The following is a 15,324-nucleotide window of genomic DNA, read 5'->3' on the forward strand; positions in this document are numbered from 1 at the left end:
CCCCCCCCCCCGCCCCCCCCCCGGCTGCCGCGCGCCCGCCACCCGCCCCGGCCGCCGCCACGACTGTTGAGCCGAGGCGCCGCCGCATCGAGCGCGTCCACGGGCCGCGAGCAGCGCAGCCGGCCCCGGCGGCTGTTGGGTTCATGGCGCTCGCTCCCCGTGCGCGGCAAAGACCTAAACAAGGTCCCGACGGGTGGAAGGCGGGAAGAGGGGCAGCCGGGCTCAGCGCCAGCCGTCGGCGGCTCCTGTCCGAATCAGTGCCACTCCAACCCCAGAACAATCTATGAGACTCTAGGCTGGGTAAAGTTGTTCCAATAACACCCGAACAAGAAAAATGTTTTTTCAAACCCCAACTGGTTTTCCCGCCTGCCGTGGAAGGAACTATATGATCTTTTAAAGGGAGTTGCTGTATCGTGTCGTCCTTCCCCTCTAGAGATTCAACTTGGCACTATAGTATTTTCTTTCCTGTTTGTACTTTTCTGTTTGTAATAGAGTATAAGGAGGATTGTTTCAGTGTGTATATTTAATTCTTTAATCCATTTTGAGTTGACTTTAGTGTATGGATGGACCTTGAGAGAATTATATTAAGTGAAACAAGTCAGGCACAGAAAGAGAAATGCCACATGTTCTCACTTATTGGTGGGAACTAAAAATAAATAAATAAATTCACACACACACACAATCGGGGGGGGGAGAAGACTTAACAACTACAACTCCTTGAAGTTGACACAACAAGCAAACAGAAAGGACACTGTTGGGTGGGAGGGGGGAGAGGGAGGAGGGAAGGGGCTTTTGGTAATGGGCCACAATAATCAACCTCATTGTATATCGACAAAATAAAATTTTAAAAAATAATAAATTAAAAATAAATAAATAATAAAAATAAAAAAAAATTTAGCTCACAGGAAAGTGCACCTAGACACTGAAAGTGAACAAGAAACTGAAACCAGAGGAGTTGGATTTGCCTGAGGAGCTGAACTGATGCTTTGGCCGATATGAGTGGGGATGATGATTTCTAAGTCTTGATGTCTGAAGAAGGTGAATTATAATATTCAGGAGGCCTGCGTGAAGCAAGGAGGAGGAATTGAGGCTTCTCTCACACACATACACCCACTCAAATGTGTGGATCCATGAAAGGGTAAATTAGAAAAAATCTTCTCTCGAGCAAAAAGATAACAAAGAAGACTTGTGGTTTCTGCCGAGGCTTTGGAGTGTTAGTGGGAATGTCCCATAAGAATTTATAGGGAGAGGGAGTAGGGAGGGAGGTTTCGGTAATGGGCCACAATAATCAACCACATTGTATATCAACAAAATAAAATTTTTAAAAAAAGAAAAAAAAAAAAAGGATACAGGGAAGAGCAGAGTTGCCTTCTTTGGAAAAAAAAATTTACTCCTATTTTAAAAAACTGAAAAGCTGGTGTGTAGTACTTAATAACCTATTGACATACCGTAAATGATATATTGGAACAGTATTTTCAAAAAATTACTGTTGTGGATTGACTGTCCCTGCAAAACTCATTAAATCTTGACCCTCATTGTAACATTGCTAGGACGGTGGGAAATCCAATTATGGTATTTGAAATGTGGGACCTTTAAGAGGTGATTAGATTGTGACGACTGTGCCCTTGAGAATGGAGTGATAGGGTGGTTCTGATGGTTTAATAAGGAGGGCAAGTGAGAAGATTAGCTCACTCTTGCTCAGGCCATTCTTGCCGTGTGACATCCTGACTCACTTGTAGAGAGTCACTACCAAGAATGCCCTCACCAGATGTGTTCCCTGGACCTTGGACTTCTCAGCCACCAAAACTATAAGAAATAAATTTCGTTTCTTTATAATTACCCAGTTTCACCTATTCTGTTATAAGTAATAGAAACAAACTAATACACATACTTGCTATATGCAAAGCATTGTGCTAACAGCTTTAAGGTAGCACAAAGATAAGTTACACAAATATTGCTTTTGGTATTTTGGGAAGTCTAGTCTCGTGGGGAGAGAAGTATACTACTCAAATGTAAGCTTTATAGGTGTGATGATAGTGTCACATCACAGTTTGAGAGGTTCCTGTTGGCCTAGGGACGCTGCAGTTTAAACAGACTTTCTTAAAGGATCATATTACCTAGTACAGTATATCATTTAAATAGAATCTTTAAAAGCAAACATCGAATTTACTTCTGAGTATATACACAAAAGAATTGAAAGAAGGGACTCAGATATTTGTACACTAGAGTTCATAATGGCATTATTTATAGTAGGCAAAAGGTGGAAATACCCCAAATGCCCATCAACAGAAGAATGAATAAACAAAGTGTGGTAATATTTAGCGCTTTTTTTTTTTTTTTTTTTTGCTGGCAGGTGCAAAAATATTCAGCCTTTAAAAGGAGTGAAATTCTGACACTTGGCTACAGCATGAATGAAACTTGATGACATTATGAGTGATATAACCAGTCACAAAAGGACAAATATGATTCCACTTACATGAGGTACCTAAAGTGGTCAAATTCAGAGACAGAAAGTAGAATAATGGTTTCCAGGGTCTGGGAGGAGGGAATTGGGAGTTACTGTTTAATATGTAGAGTTTCGCTGTGGGATGATGGAAAGATTCTGAAGATAAGACGGTGGTGATGGCTGCACAATAGTGTGAATATTCTTAATGCCTTAAAATTTGTGTACACTTAAAATGTTTTTAAATGGTAAGCTTATGTATATTTATAATTTAAATTTTTTTAAAGGAAATTTTAAAACTTAATAAATGGTCTATGCAGGATTGCTGGGTCTAGAGTTTTTGCTTCAACCGCAAATTGACCCATTTATGAATTTGAACTCCTCATGAGCAGTTCCCTGTCCAGATTTGCCTATTTCATCATTCTCCTGGTCTCCTATTCTCAGAGACTGAAAATAATCCTTGGCTCTGTTCGTTTCTGCCCTTCCCACATTTGGACAGTCACCAAATCTTGACTTCTTCAAGCCGTCAGCTGCATCTGTTCTTTCTCACAGCCAGTACCCTACCTTAGCCTTTGTCATCTCGTTTTGTCATTATAATTCACCTTCCTCCACCAGACTGTAGGTCCCACTGAGATACAGACCATGTCATATCTTTTCAGAATGAGTTTGAAGTCAAACCAACTTTAAATCCTGATTTTACTATTACTCCTTAATCTTTGGAAATTTACTTATCCTGAGTGTTGATGTTTTGGGGGGGGGGGTTGTTTTTGTGTTTGTTTTTCAGTTGAAAAATGAGAATTGAAGGAGGTTACCTATTTGATAAATATATATTGAGCACTTATTATGGATCAAGCACTGGTTTCATTGAAAAAGTCAGATAAAGGTCACATCATGGCTCTTACAGTCCAGCAGGCATAAGTGCCTGGCATGCAATAGGTAATCAAAGTTATCCCGGATGCCAACTTGAACCTGATGCTCATGATAGAATGAAACATTTGGAGATCTTAGGAGAGAGTGAATGTATTTTGCATATAGAAGAAATGTAAATAGTTTGTGGCAAGAAGCAAGATTGTGACAGATTAAGATGTACAAATTCTTTGAAGCTCCTATTGAGAAGTGAGGTCTGTTTCATCCCCTTTTGAATCTATATGGGTTTTGTGATTTCACCAATGAATAGAATACTGCAGGGTCAGTTTCTGGGCCTAGGACTTAAGAAACTGGCAATTTCTACTTCCTGTCTCTTGGATCACCCACTCTTGGAACCCAGATGACATGCTGTAAGGAAGGAAGGCCAAAGAGTCCCAAAGAGAGGCCCACGTGAAGAAAAACTAAATCCCACCCCCTACCCCCATACCCCCATCAACCAGTACCAACTTGCATTGCCAGCCATGTGAGTGAAACATCTTGGAAGTGAATCATCCAGACCCACTTGAGCCACTTTAGCTAACTGCCTGAGGACTATGAGAGCTTTGCCCACATGCACAGAAAGCTGGAAGTGCCTGAGAATATTCATTTACCCTAGGTAGTGTTTTGCCAGTAACTGGCTGGTATGAGTGTTTAAATCTCTAGCTCCCTGATCTCAGACTTCATATACCTCCAGAACTATAGAAAAATAAATGATTGTTCTTGAAGTCATCTAGTCTGGTATTTTGTTATGGCAGCCCAAGCAGACTAACACACTAAGTTATGTATAAAACTGGACAATAGCCTACTGAGCAATAAGAGCACAACCTTTGGAGTATCTTCTCTATCAAACAAAAATCCAAAAAATTACGCCACCTATCAATTTTCTACAAATAAACATCTAACTTTTCAGAATTGTTGACTGTTTTGGCCAGTCCCAAAATGAGTCATATGTCTGTAAGACAGGCTTAATGCTCTGGTGTGATATGAAAATATCATGAAATAATTAATTTTCACATGTTTGATCTTTTTTCTGCATAGTAGTGAGGTTACTGCTATGTGCTGTAAGACAAACTGCCTGGCATCCTTACAGGGTGCAAGGCCAGAGGTTGAATCACAATATGAATGTGTCCTACGTAGGTAGTGAAAAAAAATAAGACTTGAAATGTGTGATTCCAAAAGAATCTGGAAAATTCTTCCAGTTGTCAGCCACACAAATTTGTAACTTTATATCCACTTTTTTATGCTTTTTCTTAAAGAAGGCCCCCGCATTATATAAGGTCCAGGCCCCACGAAACCTGGATTGATCCTGCCAAGATCAGAATCTAGAGGAAAACTGCTTTCCAAGACAGCACAGTTAGTCTGATCATCCCTGTATTAGGGTTCTCCAGAGAAACAGAACCAACACTATATGTATATGTATATAAATAAACACAAACATATATATATATACACACACACATATAAAGATTTGTTTTAAAGAATTGGATTGCACAATTAGGGAGGTGCAAGTCCAAAATCTGCAGGGTAGTTGGGCAGCGTGGAGACCCAGGGAAGAGTTGCAGTTTAAGTACAAAGTCAGTGGAGCCGGAAGAATTCCCTCTTGCTGGGTGAAAGTGGGGAGTGGGGTGGGGGGTGGGGAAGTGTCTGTCTTTATTAAGGGCTTCAACTGATTGGATGAGGGCCAGGCACATTATGGAAAGTAATCTGCTTTATACAAAGCCTACTGATTTAAATGTTAATCTCATCCAAAAAACACCTTCACAGAAACATTCAGAATAATGTTTGATTAAATATCTGGGCATCATGGTCCAGTCAATTTGACACATAAAATTAATTATCACAGTTCCATTCTCCCAATACAGTGTGGCAGGGCCTTGGGCAGGTGACGGCCTCAGCCCTGGAGTCTACAGCAGGGCTCTCACATTTAACAGATGCAGTCTCTATGTGTCCAGGTCCCATTATTCAAGGGAGAGAATCTGACTGGCCAACTATGATCGTGTCTCCCTTCCTAGTTCAATGACATTGTGAAAGTTTGATGAAATCACTTTCTGTCGTACCCAGACAAAACAAAGCCAGGAAAGGCACAAAGGAGAGGAGCTCATGCTTACTTACCTGAGATAAGAACTCTTCCCAAGGACCTTCTAAAAACTCATCAGCAATCCCTTCACGTCTTTCACATCTTTCATGTATCTCCTGCTTTGTATGTCCACATACGTTTCTGTGACATTTATCATCAGACATTCTCTAGAACTGCAGTAATGGGCCAGCCTGTGGCTCACTTGGGAGAGTGTGGTGCTGATAACACCAAGGCCACAGGTTCGGATCCCTATATAGGGATGGCCGGTTGGCTCACTTGGCAGAGCGTGGTGCTGACAACACCAAGTCAAGGGTTAAGATCCCCTTACCAGTCATCTTATTAAAAAAAAAAAAAGAACTGCAGTAATTCAGATAAGATGCTCTAAGAAGAAACTGCGCAGTAACCACATCTCAACGAATGAACTGATGACAAATCTGACTTTGAGCCCCAAAACCAATGAACTCTGTTTCCAAGTAGCTTCCAAGTAGCTTTTTGCCAATCAAAGGATTCTCTTACCCTTCCCTCACTGAATGCATTTGTGACTTATCATGGTATGCATTCCAGATTATAATCCTATTGTCTATTTGCAAATAAACAACATATTTGGAGATATGTATCTTTTTTTTTTTTTTTTTTTTTATTCCTTTTTGTCTTTTCTACTGACCGGTAACGGGATCGCAACCCTCGGTGTTGCGCCCGCACCGCGCTCAGCCAGTGAGCAGGAACCAGTCTCCACATGGGATCCGAACCCTCAGCGGGAGCGCCGCCACACTCCCAATGGAGATATGTATCTCTAACGTGTTTTTTCTAGGTTAACAACACATAAGGGTTGGGGAGAATGGTTGGGCTTACCACCATTCCAGAGAGGGACATAGGGCTCCTCTCTGGGCATGGGAGAGCAGAACTTCTCAGAGATAAATGATTGCAGGGGAAATATTACGTAGACATTGGAGGTCCTGAAGCATTGAGCTTTCATTTTCAGCCTATTTCCCTTCCTGCACCCCAGTTTCCTCATCCATAGAGTGGGGATTAATGAGACCTGTCCTACCTACTTCAGAGAGAGTGTCATTCTGATGAGAGAAGTGAAAAATTAAAATTTGTAAAAAAGGATATTGTATTAGTCAGTTTTCTGTTGCTTATAACAGAATACCTGAAACTGGGTAATTTATAAGGAAACAAAATTTATTTCTTACACTTTCTTGGTGGGAACTCTCTACAGAGTTCAGTAGTGATGTAGGGTATCAGCCTACATCAACAGCCAGGGCTGAGCAAGAGGGCAGTTCCACAAACCTTCTTCCTCTCCTTAGAAAGCTACCAGTAGGGCCGGCCCATGGCTCACTCGGGAGAATGCGGTGCTGATAACACCAAGGCCACGGGTTCGGATCCCATATAGGGATGGCCGGTTCGCTCACTGGCTGAGCATGGTGCTGACAACACCAAGTCAAGGGTTAAGATCCCCTTACCGGTCATCTTTTTAAAAAAAAAAAAAAAAGAAAGAAAGTTACCAGTAACCCACGAAACCATTAACCCATTAATCCATGAATGGATTAATCCATTCATAAGGTCATAGTCCTCATGATTCAATCACCTCTTAAAGGCCCTACCTTTCAAAAACCATAGTTGGATTTCCCACCCTCTTAACATTGTTATTTACAATAGGAATTAACCTTCTACCTTAGCTTTGAAGGAGACAAACATTCAGACCATAGCAGATATAAATTTAGGATAGTTTTTAAAAATTGAAATGACCTTTACCACCACAATGATGATCTGATCACAAAGATGGGGCAGGTGGAATGAAGAGAAAAGATTTCCAATATTTGTTCACTGAGAAATGTAGTCAGTCAGTGTTCTTAGCTGTAAACAATAGAATTTGCCCAGGTTAGTTTAAGCAGAAAAGTAATTTATTATAGGATATTGAACTTCACCTAATCTCTCAGATAACTAAAGAAACCCTACTCTTGTATGCAGCCTGGAACAAGGCAAACCATCAAAGAGATTCTTTAGCAAAAACACCTCCACCACCACAATTGACCCTTCTGATGCTCAGAACTGGGTGTCAGAAACTCTGCCACCTCCACCGCTGCACTTGTCAGACGACTAATCCCTGGACACGGGCCTACCTTCATGCATTGTTCACTTCGAATTTAATTCTCAAATAAGTGTATCTAATGGGCTCAGCCTAGGTTATCTTCAGCTGCAAGAGTCTTGGGATGTAAAAATTTTTAGGGGGTGAGAGTAGGTCTTCTATATGGGGAAGATAAATATCATTATGTGGGGAATTACCAAAATGTAAAGAAGGTGTTCAAAGCTACAAATGACAAATTCCTATGTCAGAAAAGTACACCTTTATGTCTCAGACCACAAACACCACAGGAAGAATCAAGAAGAGCTAGATTACAGTGAATTCCATAATAATAAAAAGAATTAGAACTTTATTATAACTAACTTTTATTAAGCAACTACTATGCCGCAGTAGACATTTTACATACATTATTCATTTAATCTTCTTAAGAACCTGCAAGCTGAGTATCATTGATTCCACATTATGGATGAGAAACCGAGATTTATTTATTTGTTTATTTGGCAGCCGGCCAGTACAGGGATCCAAACTCGTGACCTTGGTGTTAGCAGCTGAGATTTATACTTACTCAAGATCATAAGTTCCGTAAGCAGCAGAGCTGGGCTGGACCAAGCTCCCTTAGTGAGGAAATGCCCTCCAACCGCTACGCACAATTTATCTAGAGGAGCGCAAACAGGCACACCTATGTAGTCTTCAGGCTTCATTATCTGACTCTCCCAACCTACACCTCTGCTTCTTTTTACCTCTACTCTCTCTTCCTTAAAACCTCTTTAGAGGGCTGGCTAGTTAGCTCAGCTGGTTACAGCAAGTGTTATAATACCAAGGTCAAGGGTTCAGGTCTCGGTACTTATCGGCCAGTTGCCAAAAAACAAAACAAAAAAACTCTTTAGAACAAGGAATAGTGAAGAAAATTATATATATAAATGTTCCTGGCCTCTCAAAAATCTGCTCTTGGGCTTTGGCCATTGTTGCCATGGGTCACCTTTCTGACCTAAGGGGAGGAAGCCTCCCTTCCCAAAACAGCAGATCCTTTAAGCCTATTTTGGGTATATCAGATATTGGGTGTTTGAGGGGGAATGAATTCAGAATCAACTGATAGTTAACTCAGAAAAATGGAGATAAAAATATCATCTTTGTTACTTATAAAAGCTAGGTTGGAGGTGTTAGGAAAAATTATCAGACGTTAGAAATAAAGCAGGAAAATGACTACACGTCCTTTCAATGTTATTGTTTAACGGGCTTTCCAACAATTACTACGTGTATTACTCAGTTTTCTGTTGCTTAAAACAGAATACCTGAAACTGGGTAATTTCTAAGAAAATGAAATTTATTTCTTCTTAAAGTTTTGGAGGCTAGGAAGTCCAAGTTAGGTTACAGTTCACTATGTCTAAAGAAACATTAGGGCAAATTAACTTAATAGCCAGCAGAAAAAATAATCCAAAAGGTTAGTTTCATGGCCCTGTAGGACATAACCACTTTTGTATCTTTTAGCAAATTAATCTTTTGACTATGTCTCCATTCCTCAAATTTCCCTTTGAATTAGCCTTATCATATTAGTTTTTCCTCTACTAATTAATGAGTCAAATAAAGTTATGATATATGTTCATTCCGTATTTACATGAGCCATGCTTTTAACTTTTACTTTAAGGATATATTTGAAGAGGAGTGTCTTAACTTTGCAGCAACAATGGACTTTCTAATATTGAAGTACAGAAGTGAACAACCCAGTCTTATAGAGCTTTGAACCCCGATTCACTGCTGCACATAAGAACTGATCCAGTAGAGACATGGAATTGCTCACTTGTATGTGACCTTGTGTGGTGACGGCCTTCCAATCAGGTAATTCACTCTTTCTTTGTGAGTAGGAATAAGAGGTAAGGTAGGAGGCCATGAGTATTTATTTAAAGGAAAGTTCTGGGGGCCGGCCCGGTGGTGCACTGCTACAGTGCGCCGCTTGGGAGCGCAGCGACGCTCCCACCGAGGGTTCGGATCCCACATACAGACCAGCTGCTCACTGGCTGAGCAAGGTGCGGGTGCAACACCGAGGGTTGCGATCCCGTTGCCGGTCCCGGTCCGGTACGGGCACAACACTGAGGGTTGCGATCCGTTGCCGGTCACGAAAAAAAGACAAAAAGGAAAAAAAAAAATTTTTTTTTTTAAAATAAAGGAAAGTTCTGGGCTGGCCCGTGGTTCACTCAGGAGAGTGCGGTGCTGATAACACCAAGGCCCCGGGTTCAGATCCCATATAGGGATGGCTGGTTTGCTCACTGGGTGAGCGTGGTGCTGACAACACCAAGTCAAGGGTTAAGATCCCCTTACCGGTCATCCTTATATAAAAAAAATAAAAATAAAAATAATAAAGGAAAGTTCTTCCTTGTGGAAATACTTTAGTATTACTTACCGAAGTTATTTGGAATAACCAGAAGGTTTTCTTGTCCTTTCACATCTCGCAGCTCCTTTTGTCAAGAAATACATGCCATTTCCCTGAGAGTAGGGCTGTACAGCTGCTATAGTACTGCTCTTGGCCCCACGTGGTCTTACATCATCCTCTATTTTCCATGTCCTTGGATATTCTTGTTGACTTGGGATGAGCACTGCAGTGTAAGATAATCAATCCTGTCACCACTGTCAAAAGACAAAATTACAACAAATTTAGTTTAAGGATCGAATTGGCTTTTATTTGTGATTCTAGGATTGGGCAATGCCTCATTCTATAAAATAGAGTGTGTTCCAGTGAACTGAGCAGCAGGGGTTGGCTTTATATGCAGAAAAGGGCCCAAGAAAGCATAAATAGAGAACAAAAAGCATATTGGTCATTTCTAAGTTATTTTCCTTGTGAAGGTTAGAGCAGCAGGGACTTCTTTATCATGACAGCTAAAACTGGCCTGTTTGGAGATTTGGCTATTATCTCACTCTCTCCTGATTTCTCAGAAGGTCAGATAAACAATTTAGTTTCTGCTTGGTGGAATGAAACTTCAGCATGAGTGACTTCATTTTGGCTTGATCTGTTGGGACTGGTATAGGAGCTCAGTCCAATTCTATGGCCTCCTCTAAATTTTATTTAACACCACCAAATCTTCTTCTTATAGACCTGTTAGGGGTACAGTGGAGCTTAGGGACTCCAACACAAACAGAATTCTGGTTATCTGAGTGATATGCAGAAATTCTAAGATTAGTGTATAAACAAGACTTCTCAGCAGTTATGATCTATACTTCTTTTTCTTTTCCAGAAACACTGGCATTTTATTCCCTCATGCCAACAGACTCCAAGAGAGCATTACAGAGGGAGAAAGAGAAAAAGGTTTTTTTTTTTTTAGGTAATATGTTGAGGGTCCCCAAGATCACCCTCAGGATGGGTAATTCACTAGGAGGACTCACAGGACTTAGCATATAGTGGTGTTATTGGAGCTCAGAAAATGATACCCCAAGGAATGACACTTTGGCATGCTGAGTTCTTTGAACTGAAGGAGACTGGGAATGCCTCAAAAGCAAGAAGTTCTTGCTTACCTTCTCCCACCACCCTTTCTCCTTCCCTCATTTCTTCCCAAAAGCAGGTCTTAGAAACTAGAGTTTCTCTCCCCCAAAGGAAACCATAAAACCTAAAGAGGTCACTATATGACCTACCGCTCCTGAAAGTAGGCCATAAAACTCTCATTCCAGAAGGGTCCTGCCCCATACTTGGGGAGGAGAGAACATATGCAGAGAGGCTGATAAGAATCTGAACAAACAGGCCTTGCTGGGATTTCCTCCTCTGTCTATTACCATTAGATTGTACCTTCTTTTTTTTTTTTTTTTTTTCCTGCCTCAGGTTTATTCATACAAACAGCACAGGAGGACACCACCCCATGCAGACAACAGCCCAGAGGTCACACCAGTCCTTCTGTCGTCACATTGGCAGATAGAGGCCTCTATTCCAGAGCCTTTGTAGGGGCCTGGGCACCTTTGGAAGCCTCAGCTGGAGCTGGAATTGAAGCAGGAGCCAGAGCTGCAGCTGAAGCCTCATCCTGGGCATTGGTTTGAGCCTTGGCCTTGGCCTTTGGCCAGCAGAGCCTGAGACCCTTGGCAATGCAGTCACAAGCATGCTTCCCATGTTTGGGGTGGGCAATGTAGGCAAGTTGAGCAAGCTTGTGGCAGCACCCTTTGGGATCTTGGGCTTCACCTCCTTGGGCTTTAGAGGGCCTTGACAGCCTCAGTACATGCTTGGCATTGTTGTCCTGCATTTCCTTCAGCCCCTTCTTGCTGTGCTTGTTGGCAAAGCACATGTGCCTCGGGAACCTGGGGCCTACCCCCTTAAGGGATTCGTATCTTTGTGATAGAAGTTTCTTAATGCCATTTCTGTCCCATTTCCAAGATTGGTTGTATATGGTGTGATTCTTGGACTTGGCCATGTCTGCACTCCCTGTCCTCCTCCTTAACCCCTGACTTGGTGTTGTCAGCACCACGCTCTCCCAAGTGAGCTAACTGGCCATCCCTATATAGGGATCCGAACCCATGGCCTTTGTGCTATCACCCTTGTATAGTGACATTGTAAAGCTATGCAACACCAGTTGTCAGGTTGAGGTAATAGCTAATAGCTATGTTAAAGCTATTGTATTGTTAAAGCAATTCATTAAAGCCAAAACGTTTCATTATTTTAGTTATACTAAGTTTCCATTTGTGTCGTCAGGGATAGGGCTCAGACCCTTCAAACCCACTGTACAGACTGGATCACTAGATCCCTCACATGCCAGGCTGCGTCACCAAACCTCTCACATGCAGGTCCACAAGATCTAGATAATTGGGAAAGAGCCCAGCAGCCATTGGCAGATGACATGAGCTCAGTCCTCAGCAGCAGCAGCAGTGGACTCCCAAAGGGTCCCGGGAGTCCTGGCAGCAACAGCTTCTAGCAGCAGTAGCAGCCTCCCTGTGGGCCCCCCCAGGGGCATCCCAGGGGCAGGGGGCACTGTGGATCAGAGCCACTTATCCTTTATACTTAAGTCATAACCCAGGACACCTGGGTGCACATGCGCAATTACATTAAACAATAACCAAGGAACACCTGGGCACACGTACATATTTATATCAAATGCTCGGCAAGATTCTGAACATCTCAGGGCCCCTATTTTCCTATATTTTCCCAACAGACATGTACCCACCATTGTAGTATCATACAGAACAGTTTGCCCTAAAAATCCTCTGTACTCCACTTATTCATCCCTCCCTCCCCCTGACCCCTGCAATCACCGATCTTTTTACTCTCTCCATAGTTTTGTCTTTTCCAGAATGCATATAGTTGGTATCATATAGTATGCAGCCTTTTCAGATTGGCTTCTTTCACTTAGTAATATGCATTTGTTTCTTCCCTGTCTTTTCATGGCTTCATAGCACATTTCTCTTTTTTTCTTTTTGGCGGCTGGCCTGTAAGGGGATCTGAACCCTTGATCTTGGTGTTATAACACTGCGCTCTAACCTCTGTACTCTAACCTCATTTCTTTTTAGCACTGAATAATATTCCATTGTTTCTATGTACCACAGTTTATTTATCTATTCATCCACTGTTGGAGCTCAGGACACACCACCCCAAAATGTGGCTGTAGGAAACCAGAATATGCCACCCCAAAATATACTTCTTTGGCATATTTCAAGCTGGTTATTTTGAGAAACTGCAGATACAGAAGTAGCTCTGAAAAGCTGCCCTTTTGTAAAGGAAATGTCTATCTATAAAGGGAATGTTCACTAGTAGAGATATCTGTATCAGGAAGAGAGCTGCTCTGAGACAACCTTTATCACCTAAGAGACGTTTGTCTGCATAAGACGACAACTTTTATTCACCATACATTTCTTCCCCTTGCCCTCCATAATTTGTCTCCACCTCCCAGAAGTCCCAAGCTGCTATTACTTTCTGAATCTCAGGATGCTATGTAAGCTTCAATCATCTGTCCCTTCTGTGAGTCTCAGATATTTGGGGGACTCCCATATTTTCGTGTGTAATTAAATATGGTTTCTATCTTGTTCATCTGTGTTATGTCAATTTGATTTTGTAACCCAACCAAAGAAGCCATCTATTCCTTCCCTATGCTATCAATCACTAGGACATCTCATTTGCTTCCAAGTTCTGTCAATTATGAGTAAAGCTGCTGTAGACATCCATGGGCAGGTTTTTGTGTGGACATAAATTTTCAATTCATTTGCATAAATGCCCAGGAGAGGGCGGGCCAGTAAGCTTAGTTGGTTAGAGCTCAGTACTGATAACACCAAGGTCAAGGGTTTGGATCCCCATACCAACCGGCCAGCAGCCAAAACATTTTTTAAAAATTAAATTAAAAATGGGCAAAGGAGGCCAGCTGCAAAAACAAAACAAAACAAAAAACACCAAGTAGAGTGATTACTGGCTTGTACGGCAAGAGTATGTATAGTTTTCTTAAGAAATTGCCAATCTGTCTTCCAGCGTGGCTGTCGTTTTGCATTCCTCCAGCAATGAAGAAGAGTTCCTATTGCTCCATATGCTCACCAGCATTTGGTGTCATCAGTTTTTTGGATTTGGGCCATTCTAATAGATGTGTAGTGCTATCCCATTGTTTTAACCTGCAATTCCTGAATGACATATGATGTTGAACATCTTTTCATATGCTTATTTGTCATCTCTATATCTTCTCTGATGAAGTGTCTTTTGGGTCTTTTGTCCACTTTTTTTTTTTTTTTTAAAGATGACCGGTAAGGGGATCTCAACCCTTGGCTTGGTGTTGTCAGCACCATGTTCAGCCAGTGAGCGAATCGGCCATCCCTATATGGGATCCGAACCCGTGGCCTTGGTGTTATCAGCACCGCACTCTACCAAGTGAGCCACGGGCCGGCCTCTTTTGTCCACTTTTTAATCAGGTTGTTCATTTTCTAATCATTGAGTTTCAAGAATTCTATGTATATTTTGAATAAAAGTCCTTTATCAGATGTGTCTTTTACAAATAATTTCTCTCGGTCTGTGTCTTCTCATTCTCTTGATCTCTCAGACATCTTAAAATTGACATCTAAAATTTTTCATCCAAAGTTTAAGTAGTTGTGAAGGACGTAATTTACTATGTATTATAAATATTGAAATTTGAAAATATTTGCACATTTTTAAAGGTATTCAATGAACTCTAAATACTACTGCCATCTGATATCATCATCCATAAAGACATAAAAAAGCTTCCTTTTTTTTGAAAAAGCTCCTATTGAGGTGAAAAATTTATTTACACATATATATATACACACACTTTTTTTTTTTTTTTTTTTATTGGCAGCTGGCTGGTATGCGGATCCAAACTCATGACATTGGCATTAAAAGACTGCACTCTGGGCCAGCCCGTGGCTCACTTGGGAGAGTGTGGTGCTGATAACACCAAGTCAAGGGTTAAGATCCCCTTACCAGTCATCGTTTAAAAAAAAAAAGACTGCACTCTAACCAACTGAGCTAATAAGTCAGCCCTTGAGGTGAGAAATGTTATATCATTCCTTTTTCTCTTTGAACTAGTATTTCCATTCCACTTCCCCCTTAAGATTTTATCCTAATGACAAATATTTTTGTTCAAAAATCTTCTATTGATCATATTATTATATTTCTCTGTAAATAAAACTATATGTTTAAATATTTTTAAAATTTCCTGTAAGCCTCTAAGTTCTAAAAATTGTTTCTTCTATATGACTGTTTTAAGAGTTACTATTAGTATACAACTGATTCCAAAAATAACATTGATATAAATATTGATAAATAATTATTGAACACAAAAAGTAACATTTTATTGGAACCATATCTTAAATTATGTTCAATGATCTCTCAGTGGACAAATTTGTCAGTGT

The 15,324-nt window shown here is 41.0% G+C and overlaps 1 pseudogene; it reads right to left on the reverse strand.

Moving 5' to 3' along the window:
- Positions 1 to 11,417: 11,417 nt before the first annotated feature.
- LOC103585721 lies at positions 11,418 to 11,958 on the reverse strand (annotated as a pseudogene).
- Positions 11,959 to 15,324: the final 3,366 nt, after the last annotated feature.

The sequence above is a fragment of the Galeopterus variegatus genome, unplaced genomic scaffold, assembly GCF_000696425.1.
Source record: "Galeopterus variegatus unplaced genomic scaffold, G_variegatus-3.0.2 Scaffold16, whole genome shotgun sequence".
In the NCBI taxonomy this organism is placed as follows: domain Eukaryota; kingdom Metazoa; phylum Chordata; class Mammalia; order Dermoptera; family Cynocephalidae; genus Galeopterus; species Galeopterus variegatus.